We start from the raw sequence: 13780 nt of genomic DNA, 5'->3' as shown, positions 1-13780 counted from the left end.
AGTTTTCAATGAACATTTATTTTTAAATAAATATTTCTCCAAATCAAAATTAAATCTCTAAAAAAAGTTAGTAAGTAGAAAATGTGTATGATACAAAATAAAAGTTAAGTCTGAAACAGTCTAACCCTACTCATGGTCAACTATAAATATATCTTCAAATAAAAATGCTGATATTTATTTGTTCCAAATCATAGTCTAGTCTTTAGTATTAATATAATAAAATTATAATGACAGCTGCATATTTTAATAACTATAAGAAACATGGTTAAATGAAGCACATAAAACTTAACAATCCAAACATTGTAAAAAGGCTAATAACTGGATATTAAGCAAAAAATAAACACCTCTTATTAAAACAAACAAAATAATATTAATTAAAATTCTAGCTTTACATTAGTTATGCATCTAAATGAAATCACGCAATAGGAATCTTTTAAGTTAAAAGACAAACTTGAAACAAGTTGTTCACATAGCAATATGTGGGTTGAAGCCAATCTATTCAAACACAAGAAGTTAACAAATTAAAGTGTGTGCTTAATTGCTTATTATTCAATGCCAAAAATAAAACTGTACTTCTGGCATTATTTATAAATCTAACATATCCCAAGAAAACTAAGCCAGCAAAGCAAATTGATTTTAAATTGCGTGTATGCAGTCACATGATACACACAGCAATTACGTCACCAAAGACACATGCAATGTTGCAAGCTATAAAATGCATTTCTATTTTTAGATGCAATCTCTGTGCACATTCTCTGTACATTAATTAAGTGCAGTCTTTATGGTTTACATTCTGTACAAAGTGATGGATACTGATTTTTTTAATGAATGGAATAAATATAGTATTTAACACTGGTATATTGTGTGTGTTATACAGAATTAATGTCGGGAAACTTAATCATTAACTGCAGTGGAGTACACAACTCACTGTTAACAATGAAGTAAAATGGCTGCACAAAGATGACCCAGTTTGTTAAATGCGTGTTAAATGCGTGGATACCAAATAATTAAAGGATGATTCTTCTTCATTGGACATTTTGTCTAATAAATAGACATAAATCTAATTATTTTAATTTTGTTTCTATAGCACGATGTTATTTAAAATTAATTCCAACAAACCAGAACGGTTAAGAACATAGTTATGAGACCAGATCAACCGAGTGTCGATGGATTATTAAACAATCCCGATTAACACTCGATGAAAATGCACTTTTCGCGAGGATACGACGCGTGACCACGTGCGCGGAACACGAGCATCTGACCATTGGTCAAGCGATTAAATATATGGCGTTCACGTTCACTGGGTTTCGTTTACTGGCGCACTAAGACAACGTTGAAGCGAAATATACTTTATTCCACCATCGTAAATGAAACTTTGATAATGGAAACATTACTGTTGTCTAACCCCAACGAAATTTGTCTTCTCCGAGCAATCAAGCTTCAAGGCTATGATCATCATTTTTAAAATAATACTAAAACTGTTTTGGCTTTTTTTTTCTACGTTATACCATGGTATGGAGAAATCATCGAAACAACATTATTTAAGCACACATCGAATTTACTTAAATTGGAATAACGTTTAAAAAGTGGAAATTACCTGCGTGTATTATGCCAACTTCACATGGATGATTCGCCCTATGAACCGCCCGGCCACGGAGTTTGACGACGTTCTCAGCGGTTCTTTGGATTAATACATCGACTCTGAAGACAGATTATCGTATATACAGTGATTGCACTTATAAAATCCATTTCCTATAAATATAACATGTCTATAAACCAAGAAAAAATGATTTTAAGTTTATATATAAAAATGGAATCGAACATTCTATCGCCTTATAGGGATATCCGTGTAACACGCTGCAGACGATTTCAACTTCTCCCAACCTTGCCAGAAAATTATGTCAGCGAAGGCGGAGTTTACGAGCGAATCCCAAATAATGTATGGATAAATTTACCTAGCGGAGATCATGTGAAGTATTGGTTTTATTCTATTGGTTGTTTTCCTACACTGGCTGTATCTGTCTGACCTTACCGTTCCCGCGCTTTCAAAAAGAAACTGAACGTAGTTAATAATTTAGGTAAACGCGGGAAATTGATAATCATTTTTTGCCGTCAATTCCTATCTTGACTGACAGAAAATTGTTAAGTCTATTAATTTCAAATTAATCTACGGTAAATCTTATGAAATCGTCATAAAGTAATATTAAATGACATAACAATAAACCGGTTATCGAGGGTTTTGCCGATGTTCTTTTTAAAAAATGTTTTAGTTTTCGCATTTTACTCAATATTACAAACGTGTTAACATCTGTTCTGTAGTTGTTCTTAATAATCTAAGACGAAATGTAGCTAAACGCGCGACACATGCGGTCCGTATTTTATAAATAAAAATCCATCATTGTTTTTAAACTGTTTTGAAATGTGGAATAATCTTGATTTTAATAAGAGATTGCAATTAAGTATCATTCTTATATATTATGTATTATTTAATTTACAAATGTATAGTTTCACCAAAATTATTTTTAAACATACATTGTATTTAATGGATTGCAATTATATTCATTTTGAAAGACATTATTTGTCATTCTACACAATATGAAGATCTTAATTATTTTTTTGCTTGAAAAACGTTTAACTTATTTAATAAATTTTTAACAATAACAGTAGATTTAATTAAATGTCATACTTTTGACATATTACATGTACATTTAACATTTGTTTAAAAGTGTTGTTTGTATTTGTCAGTAATTTTCGTAGAAAACAATATATATATATATTTCAACATTTAAAATAATTATATTAAAAATTAAAAACATTTAGGAAAATAAAATTAAGAATGCAGATCTATCAACGTTTTTGCGTTATACAATTATTCCAAACGGACAGTCGACTTTTGGTGGTTGGACATACTTCTTTATTCTGAATAAACTGGCCATTTATGGATTATTGATTGCTAACTGGAATATTTAAAAATCTTGAGATTTTGATGAAACATATTATTCAGGTGAATTTATTTTTGGTTTATACTTAACTTTTTGAATTATACAAATGTACTATGATGTTTCACTTAATTGAATAATTAGTGAATATATAATAAATTGTTATAGGTACTAACAATTTATTGTAAACGCCTAATAAAAATAAAGATCCATTTTATGTCTCGTAACATTATAATTTATAATTATTAATTAAATAGATAATATTATAAATACTGATAATTTTGTAACTTGTTTTTAAGAAAGGCATTTTGGTAGATCAAATTTTCTGATTTTTTATCAATATTCATGTTATTGTTGTGAGTTTCACGGTTCCGTATAGATTAATAAAACCGATTTAAGACCCATAAACAGCGGAATAGAATTTTTATGTATAAATAATGTGATTAATATTTTATTGATTTCATACATTTTCCTTTATAACTTAATATAATATTCTTAAAATACCTAAGGGAATGGCTGATACTGACAATTTTAAATTTTAATATTCTAAATACGGCTGATTTTGATTCTATTTAAACAAAATTATTATGTTATTGACGTCTGTAAAATTGTATTAACATCAATTGTTCACACACTTTTCTTACGCATAAATAAATTATTCCAGCATCAAAATAATGCCATTGTGTATTGTAAAAAAAAGATACATAAACAAAGTCATATGCTAAAACAATAAAGACGAAACGACATTGTGTTTGATCTATCTTTAATAAATAACTTAATATTAATCGCTGTTTATCGTTCAATAAACAGCGTTTCGGAATTTTAATTAATATGAATTCAAACAATAGGAGTTGTAAATAAATCAAGCGTCAAAAAGACTTAAGAGTTGTTTATTGACCGATAAATAACGGTAATACGAAGATTGTTACGAGTCAAACACAAGCAAAATACATGAGTTTGCAAATTAAATTAGAAATATGTTCTGCATCATTTCGGGACTAATTTGCGAATTGTTTAAAAGTAAGTTTACAATGTCCTTTAAAAATTAGCGAGTATTATTAGACATAGACGTTGTCATATTTATTGTTATAATCAAGTTGTATGCTTCAGTTCAATATAATGCATATTTTTCTCCATAAAAAATAACCGCACTTTACATTCTTATTTCCCATGTCAACACGTTTGTTAGAAAATATGATCGTAAAATGGGATTTTCACAATTTGATTGATGTTATCACGTTCATTACCAACACATTGTTTTTAAACGGAAATAATCCATAAAAAGCTATGTTTTATGCACAAACGTGTGCAAAATTGTGCTTATAAGCACCACTGCTATCAATTGTGTTCAATTTAAAAGGGAACATATCATATTATTTAACTAGTTTTTCTATGCATGTCAAATAAAAAAAAGTTAATGAAATCTATACTGTAAATATATTTACAAGGAAATCTGAGTTTAAAATAAAACTTGGAGTTTTGGCTCCGACAGTTTGAATAAACCATGTAAAATCATAGTTTCATCGGAACCACACACATTAGAAAATTATACGTATGTTATTGTTAATGATATAATGATACTTTAATAATGTATATAGATTTAACATATGAGCGAATATATATGTGTATAATATAAACAAGAATGTTCTTGATAAAATTGCGGCAATACAGCAAAAGTTTCAAATTTGTATAATTTGATTTAAGCTTTTAATAGATAATTGCAGTTAATATTATTTTTAATGAGAATAACTGACGTTTACTGATGTGAATATGACGGTTGTACAGTTCGGTTTCCACTATTTGATTGTATGTTGCACTTTGTGGTAATTCCTTTGCAAATTTTAATATGTCCATCATTTGCTACGAATAATGTTCACAGAACAAATTATAAGTATTTGTCCTTGTATGTTGAATAAATACGATTGCTTGTAAACGTTATTACACGTGTGAAATATTTACAGTTAGAAATATACGATTACTGAAAAAACAGTTCTATCAGCTGTCGATATGTTGAATATGTAAGGTAAACATTAAATATGAACAAAAATAAGTACATAATGAAACCTTCATAATTGCTTTTGATCAGTACAGGAAAATTGAAATTTCAGAAACATTACCATAAATAGTATAAATGCCCCCTATTTTTAATGTGTATCTGGAAAACTGAGCTAATATTAACACTTTATATCTAACCATGTTCATTTTTTTCTCATAATTTTAATTGTTTGCATCTCATTTGTTTTTAATGTATGTAAACCGTCATGTTAAATGCTTATTTAAAAAATTGTGCATATTACTATCTTTTCTTTCAGGTTTCTTATTTATCAAATTTATTTTTCACAACGTACTTTTTGATGTGTTCATATCCGATAAATTGTTGTACAATAACAATTCTACTTGAAATGAACACATGCAACCATCGGATTGTTTGAAGAGTTTTCCTCATTGCTCTCGATGGTTTTCTTGCAAATGTCGCAAAAATTGACAAACTTAACGTGATAAATACTGTATAACACATCCCAAACCGCATACATATATTTAAAATAGTTTTTATCAAGTACTGTTTTATCTATTATCAGCCTTGAAAATATCAAAATATCTTTACTTCAAAGCTTCCTTTGGTTACTGACCCGTGCCTTGAATGTTACCGTGACCAAGAGATTGATTAGACGGATAAAAACATGCTGAAATATGGTCATTTTTGACATATGCATACATTCATGGTCAATTCTGTTACATTTTTTTAGTGACACCCTTGAAGATTTTGTTTCTTTGTTCAATAAAAACGCTCGGTGTATTATTTTATAAAACAACAACACAGCAACAAATAAAATATGTTGAATCAACTAACCATCCGTTCAGTTCGTTCGCTGCTTGAATGGTCTTTTGTATATAAATATATTAAATCACATGTTTATTTTACAATATAAAGTATGTCGACCCCTCATACACTTATTAAAAATTTTAATTAATTCATTCATTCATTCGTTCGTTCGTTATTTGTATATTCATCATAGATAATTAATGAATTTATTTATTTATTCATTCAGCTTTCATATATCTAGTATAAAAAATCATATAGATTTCTAGATGCAGTATGGATTTTATACTAATTTATGAATAAGAATCACCTATCTAATTTGTTTATCGAATTGTTTAAGTTTGTCAACTTGCGCACAATTGTGTATCTTATGTATCAGTGAAGACCACAACTACGCAAATGAAGTAATCGTCGTCAATTTGTTCTAATAATAAACGTAATACAAATAAGGGACCCGTTCACAGATTGACAATTTTCGTGTTGTTTTTTTTGTTCCTGATGCCAAACATAAAATAAGTTTGAAAATGACGAAGCAAACTCTCGCTACTGGACTGCATAGAAATACATGTTTTGTAAATACATATAAAGCGTTAATTTAGCCTAAATCGAAGGTTCATTCCCAACTGCCGGCGCTTGTGAGCTTGGTAACAGGTCGCCAACCGGACCGAACCGAAAGGTGGGATTTCCTTTAAGTATTCCGGTTCCCATCCAAAGCCCAAGACCACACCAAAATTGAATACATTTCAATAAAGGCCTAAAAAGCTGGAAATTGCAGCTATAATTCGGTGCGTCTAATAAAGTTAATGAGGCACGGCTTGAACAAACGCTGGGTCCTCACATATTTCAGCCTCAGGCACGAAAGAACCTCGCCAACTTCGAAACACACACAGTTTTAATAAACAATTATCATTTGAAACCATAAGTATTACTGTTGTTTACTTCGGAATAGTTATAAGCACGTAAAATAAATACAATTCGGCAAAATAACAATAAAAAATGCCAAATAATTCAAAACAGAATGCCCACATTTCATTCAAACAAGCATACAGACATTCCTGACTAAAACATGTTAAAATATGTTCTTTTATTGAAAGGAATCAATTAAACAATCAGAAAATAATAATGAGTTTTTAACGCATTTATAACATAGATTGCGTGCAAGTCACCACGAAAATTCCCAAGTGTATGGTGTAGTGGTAACATTTTTGCTTCAGGAAGTCGGGTTCGAACCTCAGAACTCGAACAATTTTCACTAATGTTATCTCTTGCCATGTAATTGTATGGATTTAAAACTATTACAAACAAAACAGTTTTGATTGGAAATTTAGTTAATAAAATTTCTCAGATAAAACCATACATTAGTCCCATTAAGTTAAGCCATACGACCTGTGGTTGCGTCACAGTTGTCGACAGGAAGCTCGCTTGAGTTTTGATTTAAAGGTCAGGGGTTCGAACCCTAAATATATCAACATTTTTATGTTGCTTTTAATATTTTAAGTCATGTTTTTTTGTCACAATTCATCAAGTTTTTAGTTAAGTTTCTTGATATTGTCATAATAATATGTTGACTGGAACAATAAAATTAACAATCTTGTAAAAGGCCCCTTTAATTAACAGATACTAGTATGCGATAATGAAGTTTACAGACAGTCAATTCGTGTACGACAATTTCTAAAATAAATAATTTAACCAATGTATATACAAAACAGTAACATCACTATAAAATAGACAATCATTTCTGAGGTTAAGCACAGGCATTTATTAAAATCGACTGGACATTAACGTAGCGATCGTTGTTTGAAAAACTATATAGGAATGCAAACAATTCAATCTATCTGCCATGTATGGTTTGATTTGTTCCGTACATGTATGTTAATACGTCATTGAGCAAATCGTAAATCAACACTATGAAATGTATGATTCATCGTTTTTCGCATAAAGGTGAAATTATATGTAACACACAGTGAGCTTGTATACAAAGTTTTAGGTAAAATAATGAAAATATTGACACATGTAGAATTTATGGATGTATACTTAAATACAAGTCTATATGTTTACATGTACATTACAACAAACAAGTCAGGGTTATTAATCCATAATAGACAAGAACGTTTGTCATGTATGTAGAACTGGATTTGAGACACTTTATCGTCAGCTAGTAGCATAATGCTAGTTGCCTTTGATGTTGTTGTCATTGTCTAATCGATGATTGAAATACTTAAACATATGAACTCATTTTTTAATTATAAGGTATTATATGCATTACATTAAATTTCTGAATTAGCGTTTATATATTTCTTACCTCAATTATGTTATATTATATGATTGTGCTGCAAATATTCATATCAACACAGAGCATTGTTTTTTCCGTTTAAATGTATTACCTTTAATGTATTTATAATCTTGTAATTTTATGTATGTTGTTGCAATCGTGAATTAAATACATCGGTAGAGTAATTTGTCTGTGATATTATATGCATAATGAATTAAAACGATCGTTTAAACACATACATTTGTTGTTGTGGTTTGAAAAAAATGGGTTCAAAAGAATGCAGTTTAATGGAAGTTTTTAATATGTATTCACATTAACAACAGATGTCACAAGAACGATGTAGCAGGTCAAAGAACTGGGCCGTGCCGACTGACCTCGCATAATATTCCCAAAACATGTTTGAAGTTTCAAATGAATATATGTAATAGTTAAATAGATATGTACTTGATGCATGCAAACTTCAAACTAAACTTAAACTTGCCCGCAAACCTAAACATGTCTTAAAGTACAAAAGGCATAATCCTGCTAAAAAGCTAATCACAATTATAGGTCTTGGTCAGCGAATTTAAATAAAGACAATGAACATATACGCAACGTTTTATTGCAAGATATGTAGTAAATAAAGGCATTTGATATCACACAGTTTTGTCTAAGTATAAAAAAGGCGCATAATTATGCCAAATTACAGGTAAGAGTTATGGAACTAATAAAGTGACCCACGCAATGGCCCCCGAATACATGTGTTAAGTAATACCTGTGGCAGATACATCGATATGGAGATGTTGCACGTTTATCAGAAAAAATCTTAGTTAAAAAACGGACATTATTCTGCTAAATTGCAGGTCAGAGTTATGGAACTTTGGTCAGTGAACTCATCCAAACACATGTGTGGATTTTCAAATGAATAGCTGTAGTAGGAACTGCGATATGGAAAAGTTAAACGTTCACCTTTACCACTGTATTATGCTGACGCCGACGCCAATGGCGATATTTATCTGAGTAGTATATCTCGAACTATTTTGTGGATAGTCGTGATAAAAACGGTATTATGTAGAGCATCGTACAATTTATACATGATAGCACATACATATTTGAAAAGAGCTGTCGCATACAACATATTGAGACCTTAGTTTTCTGAACCAACCAGGATTCAATTACATAAGAATATGTTTTAAATAGCTACATCAACAAGTCAATATGAGATTTTTTCGTTATGGAGTAGGGGCATATTTGGGACGAGCCAAACGAGATTTTCAACACGTAAATGGGATTGAGTTTTAAACAGAATTGACACTCTGAGATTTTATCAGCATATTGCAATATATCCGTAAAATATATGTTGTGGTTAAAGATTTAAATTTAGAAAATGAGTTTATGATGAGTTAATTATACAAAATCATACTTATCTCGTTGCAAATAAAACGTGGTACTTTGTGGTTTTAACAAAGAATGATGTTGATTTGTGCACATTTATTTATCTAAGTCCAACAAACGATTACACCAAAAATAAATCACTGTCAAAATGCATATAATATGTTGATATTTTTTGGCTCAGACTATAGCAGTCTGGTCAGAAGCTATACCTGTACGCTACTGAGACCAAGAAACGTGAGGTGACTATAGCGGACAGGGTAGCTAAAGCGGAGATAAGTCCCTGATCAGACTGCAAGATTGCATACTCCTTAAGACCCATTTTCACTTGATTGGGCTTAAAGGGACCTTTTCACGTTTTGATAAATTGTCAAAATTAATTAAAATGTTTCAGATTCGCAATTTTTCGTTGTAGTTATAATATTTGTGAGGAAACAGTAGTACTGTACATAAACCATGTTCTAAAATATCCATTTTATGCATCTTTTTTACGATTTAAAAACCTAAAAATTATAACGCGTTGCAACGCGAAACGATTAACTAATTTGCAGGGTTCTGTTGTTGTCGTTATATTTTGTGACACTACGGGGATTGCTCATATAAAGTATAAAATAAATTTTTTATTGGATCCGCACGGATGGCAGAGTGGTCTAAGTGATAGACTTTTACTCCAGGGGTCTGTGGTTCGAGTTCTGTTGAGGGTTGCTGTTTTTTTATTTCTTAAATTTTATTCTGGTTTATTTCACTGGAGCTTTTTATATCCAATGTTCACACAAGTCGAAGTTGAGTCGATTTTGCAATTGAGTCGGACATTTTTATCTTTTCAGTTTCCAAACTTAACCAAAGATTAGTTGTGTGGCATAACTTTTGACCTTATAAAGAACACTTTAGCCTTCATACTCAAAATTAATAAAATTTCAAAACAATATGTTATCAAATATTATCTCACGATGAATTTGGATTCGTTAAAGTATTGATAACTTCTGGTGACGGTCAATTCACAATTTTAAATTAGCGATCATCTTTATACCATCGACATTTTGGCCAGATACGTTTCACATGATTTACAAATCACTTGATATTTAAAACATTACCTTATTCTGTCATAATGAATGGTAATTTTCAGTGGTTAACTCTTTTGTATAGATTTTACAGTAAAAAATGAATTAAAACACAATTAGCCCTTGACGAGAACGCAGTGCGCCCTTTTTCGAACATAAGTTGATTTATTGACAGAGGCATATTGAGAAATAACCACCTATTCATTTCAATTAACATGACTCAATCTATAAAAGATCCCATAGCTCACAAACAACAAAGAATCACATAATGTTTTATCTTTTTATGTATGCACTTTTCTTTGTCACTCCCCCCACCAAATTGCTACAAACGGTTCCTTTGTTGTAAAGTTCGGATAGACACTAAAAGTGACCATGTCTTTTGTCCTCTTTTTATAACTTTTTTTTCGTCAACATGTTGACAGCATAATAAACTTTTAAATTCAACACAGGACTGATACTGTGAAATTTGCATTTTTATAAATAAAGGGAATGTATAACTAATTTTTTTTTAATAAAAATCTGTGTCTGTGTTAAGGGCGAATGTGTCCGACTCATGGGCCAATTCAGTGGGTATTGTTCCTCAACTATTTGCCAATGAACATACGCTGGGAATCAAATAAATATTTTTAAAATAGACTCATATGATATGATACTTATAATCTGCATAAGCTAAGTGCCGGCTTTGATCACAAAGCTTGTTATTATAGCCTCATACCGTTAACCCGTTCGACTCAAGAGCGAGTTACAAACTTCAATCAATGCCAAAAATCCGTGAAAAGGTCCATTTAAATCAATGAATCAGCTTCTAAAAGGTATTCGACTAACTGTACACTTGTTTATAGAAGCAAAGCGTGACTACAAAACTAGAGTTGCAGATGTAAATCATCAATTTCTTGTTTGAGTAAGACAAGAACCCTGATCAATTAAATTACACGTGTGTCAAATATTAAAGGGGTATTTAACCACGACACAAATAGAATACACTCGGTTTTAGGATGACGATAGGATGCATCTGCAAACAATATCGTCGTGGGTGTTCTGTGACCAATCGTTGTGTACAAGAGCCTATATCCTGTGAAATAAGGGTCAACAAAGATGTATGTACTGATTGCCTATTCGAACATGTTGTATTATAAACACTTATGACCGCTTATCGAACTGAAATGATTTAAACTACATGTATTTCATATCGGTGTGTATTCACGAATCACGATCACGAGTTCGGATACAGAATGTTCACTTTGTATCAAATTATGTAGACGCAACTTGTGCCAACCATTAAGAGCGAACAGCATATTCTATTACACCAATATATACTACTCGAAATGTGACTATCGGAATATTCAGAAAAGAACAGATGCACATGAGTTGGAGTAAGATTTTTTTTCCCGGATTTGTTATGTTAGTCATGTATTTATTAGTGTTTCGTGTTTTATTAAGTACACTTTTTTTAAATAACCCATTTTTTGTCATAAGTGTCTAAGTCTCTTTATTGAGTGTTAAAGTGCATACGTGTGTTTTTTAAAATACAAATGGGAGATAAGCAACTGTATGCGTTTAATATGATAAATGGGTCTCATGACCCCACGATCCTTAAGCAGGCTACGAACCACTAACAATCGAACATCGGTTTTCTGTACAGTTTAGGTTGAGCCAACACTATGACAATAATAGATTTTATAACGGTTTCATACACACCTCCTATATTGAAATACATAAAGAAAAGGTATTTCATACGTCTAAAACTAAGTTTTACTTGATTATGGTTTCTGTGTTTTTCTCGTCGACAGTCTCTCATAGCTATTCGCATTTTGTATTTTCGTTAGTATCGTTCCCGTGATGAATGGATCATCATTATGCCTGTGAACTCATTAAAATTTGCCGCCGCCGAATTTATTTCTCCAACTAGACACATACATAACTTGATTCACGCCATAAATATTTTCACGTTAAAATGAATAACTGAAAAATTGTTATGTACCAATTATTTCACAATCCGAAACAATATGTATTCCCCTGGAGTAACCCATGGACATCTATGTAAAACTCGCAATATATTATGTGTTAGATAAGTTATATCTGTAATAATATTAATAATAATCCTCGTAAAATTTACGAATGGACATGTTTTATGTGCTTATATTTCAAATACGCATGCATATACATAGATATATAAGGTTATGTTAAATGTGAGTGAATTTAAGTAAATGACTAATTCTCGCACTACTTACATGCTTTTCTAAAGTACAAATCCATTTCGTGTTACTTACCTATTTATGCGCATATATTTTAAATGTATTCGCAATATCGACGTGTATATTCATGTACTATTGGTGACCCTTTAAATAGTCGCAACAGCTAAGTGTCCAGAGTTTACTACGTATATTGTTAATTGCATTTGTGTATTAACAAATTACATGTACCAAATTTGATACCATATGCAACGACGGACATGTTTTTGTCTGCTGCTAGTTCGTGAATTTAATTATTTGTTAATGCTTTGTTAATTTTGGAGAATTAAGGATCTTACACTCTCTTGCTTGCTAAGGATAGTTAGCAGTTGCTTACATTCAAATTTGATACTCGCAGTTGTTATTTGTACACATTAATTCATTTTAAGCCCGGAATCAAACAATCCGATGTCTCCCCTTTATTTATCCATATCAATGTTTTAGCACGCTGCTTATTTTTGGAGTTTACCGAAGTTTTCCGCTGTTCTCACCGACGAATCGATCGTTAATAACAATTGGTATTTTGTACTGATTTTCTTCTAACTTTGTATTGCTCAATGCTTATTGACAATCGCTAAGCGATAAATGTTATTTCCATGCATTGTGTTAATTCTTAAATAATAAACCGATCTGGTAAAGAAATAAATTTGAAATGCAAAAATATTATAAAGCGATTAAATGAGTAGCATGATACCGTTCGTTTCGTTTTAAAAAATATAACAGATACACTGAAAAAATAACAAGAATGGGCAAATCCACTGCTTACAATTTACTCATGGTGGTTAAGAAAAATATAATAGTGAAGTAACACAATATAAGCAAATGATAACACAGACCTTGTCAAGTACATAAAATGGATTTGTAATTTGAATCAACAGTATCATGTATTAACATTTATAAATAATTTATTCACAAAACTTAGTAATAAAAAAATAATCAAATATTTCCTTACATTTCCTTCCATATTGTACGACATCATTTTCATGTTTAATTTCATGCCGTGATCATATTCTGACTTCAGAAATGTTTGTCGTGTCTTAACACAAAAGTTGCAATCAACAAAGTTTACCTCTTAATTGCATAAT

At 30.7% G+C, this 13780-nt stretch overlaps 1 long non-coding RNA gene across 1 annotated transcript in view; it reads right to left on the bottom strand.

Moving 5' to 3' along the window:
* The window catches only part of LOC127832609 (uncharacterized), a 146103-nt gene extending 144252 nt beyond the window's left edge, over positions 1 to 1851 (bottom strand). Inside the window, exon 1 of the long non-coding RNA XR_008026986.1 lies at positions 1598 to 1851. This is a non-coding gene — a long non-coding RNA (uncharacterized LOC127832609). The remainder of the gene's footprint in view (positions 1 to 1597) is intronic.
* Between the last annotated feature and the right edge of the window lie 11929 nt (positions 1852 to 13780).

The sequence above is a fragment of the Dreissena polymorpha genome, chromosome 5, assembly GCF_020536995.1.
Source record: "Dreissena polymorpha isolate Duluth1 chromosome 5, UMN_Dpol_1.0, whole genome shotgun sequence".
Classification (NCBI taxonomy): Eukaryota; Metazoa; Mollusca; class Bivalvia; order Myida; family Dreissenidae; genus Dreissena; species Dreissena polymorpha.
This window is presented reverse-complemented; position numbering and strand designations above follow the sequence as displayed.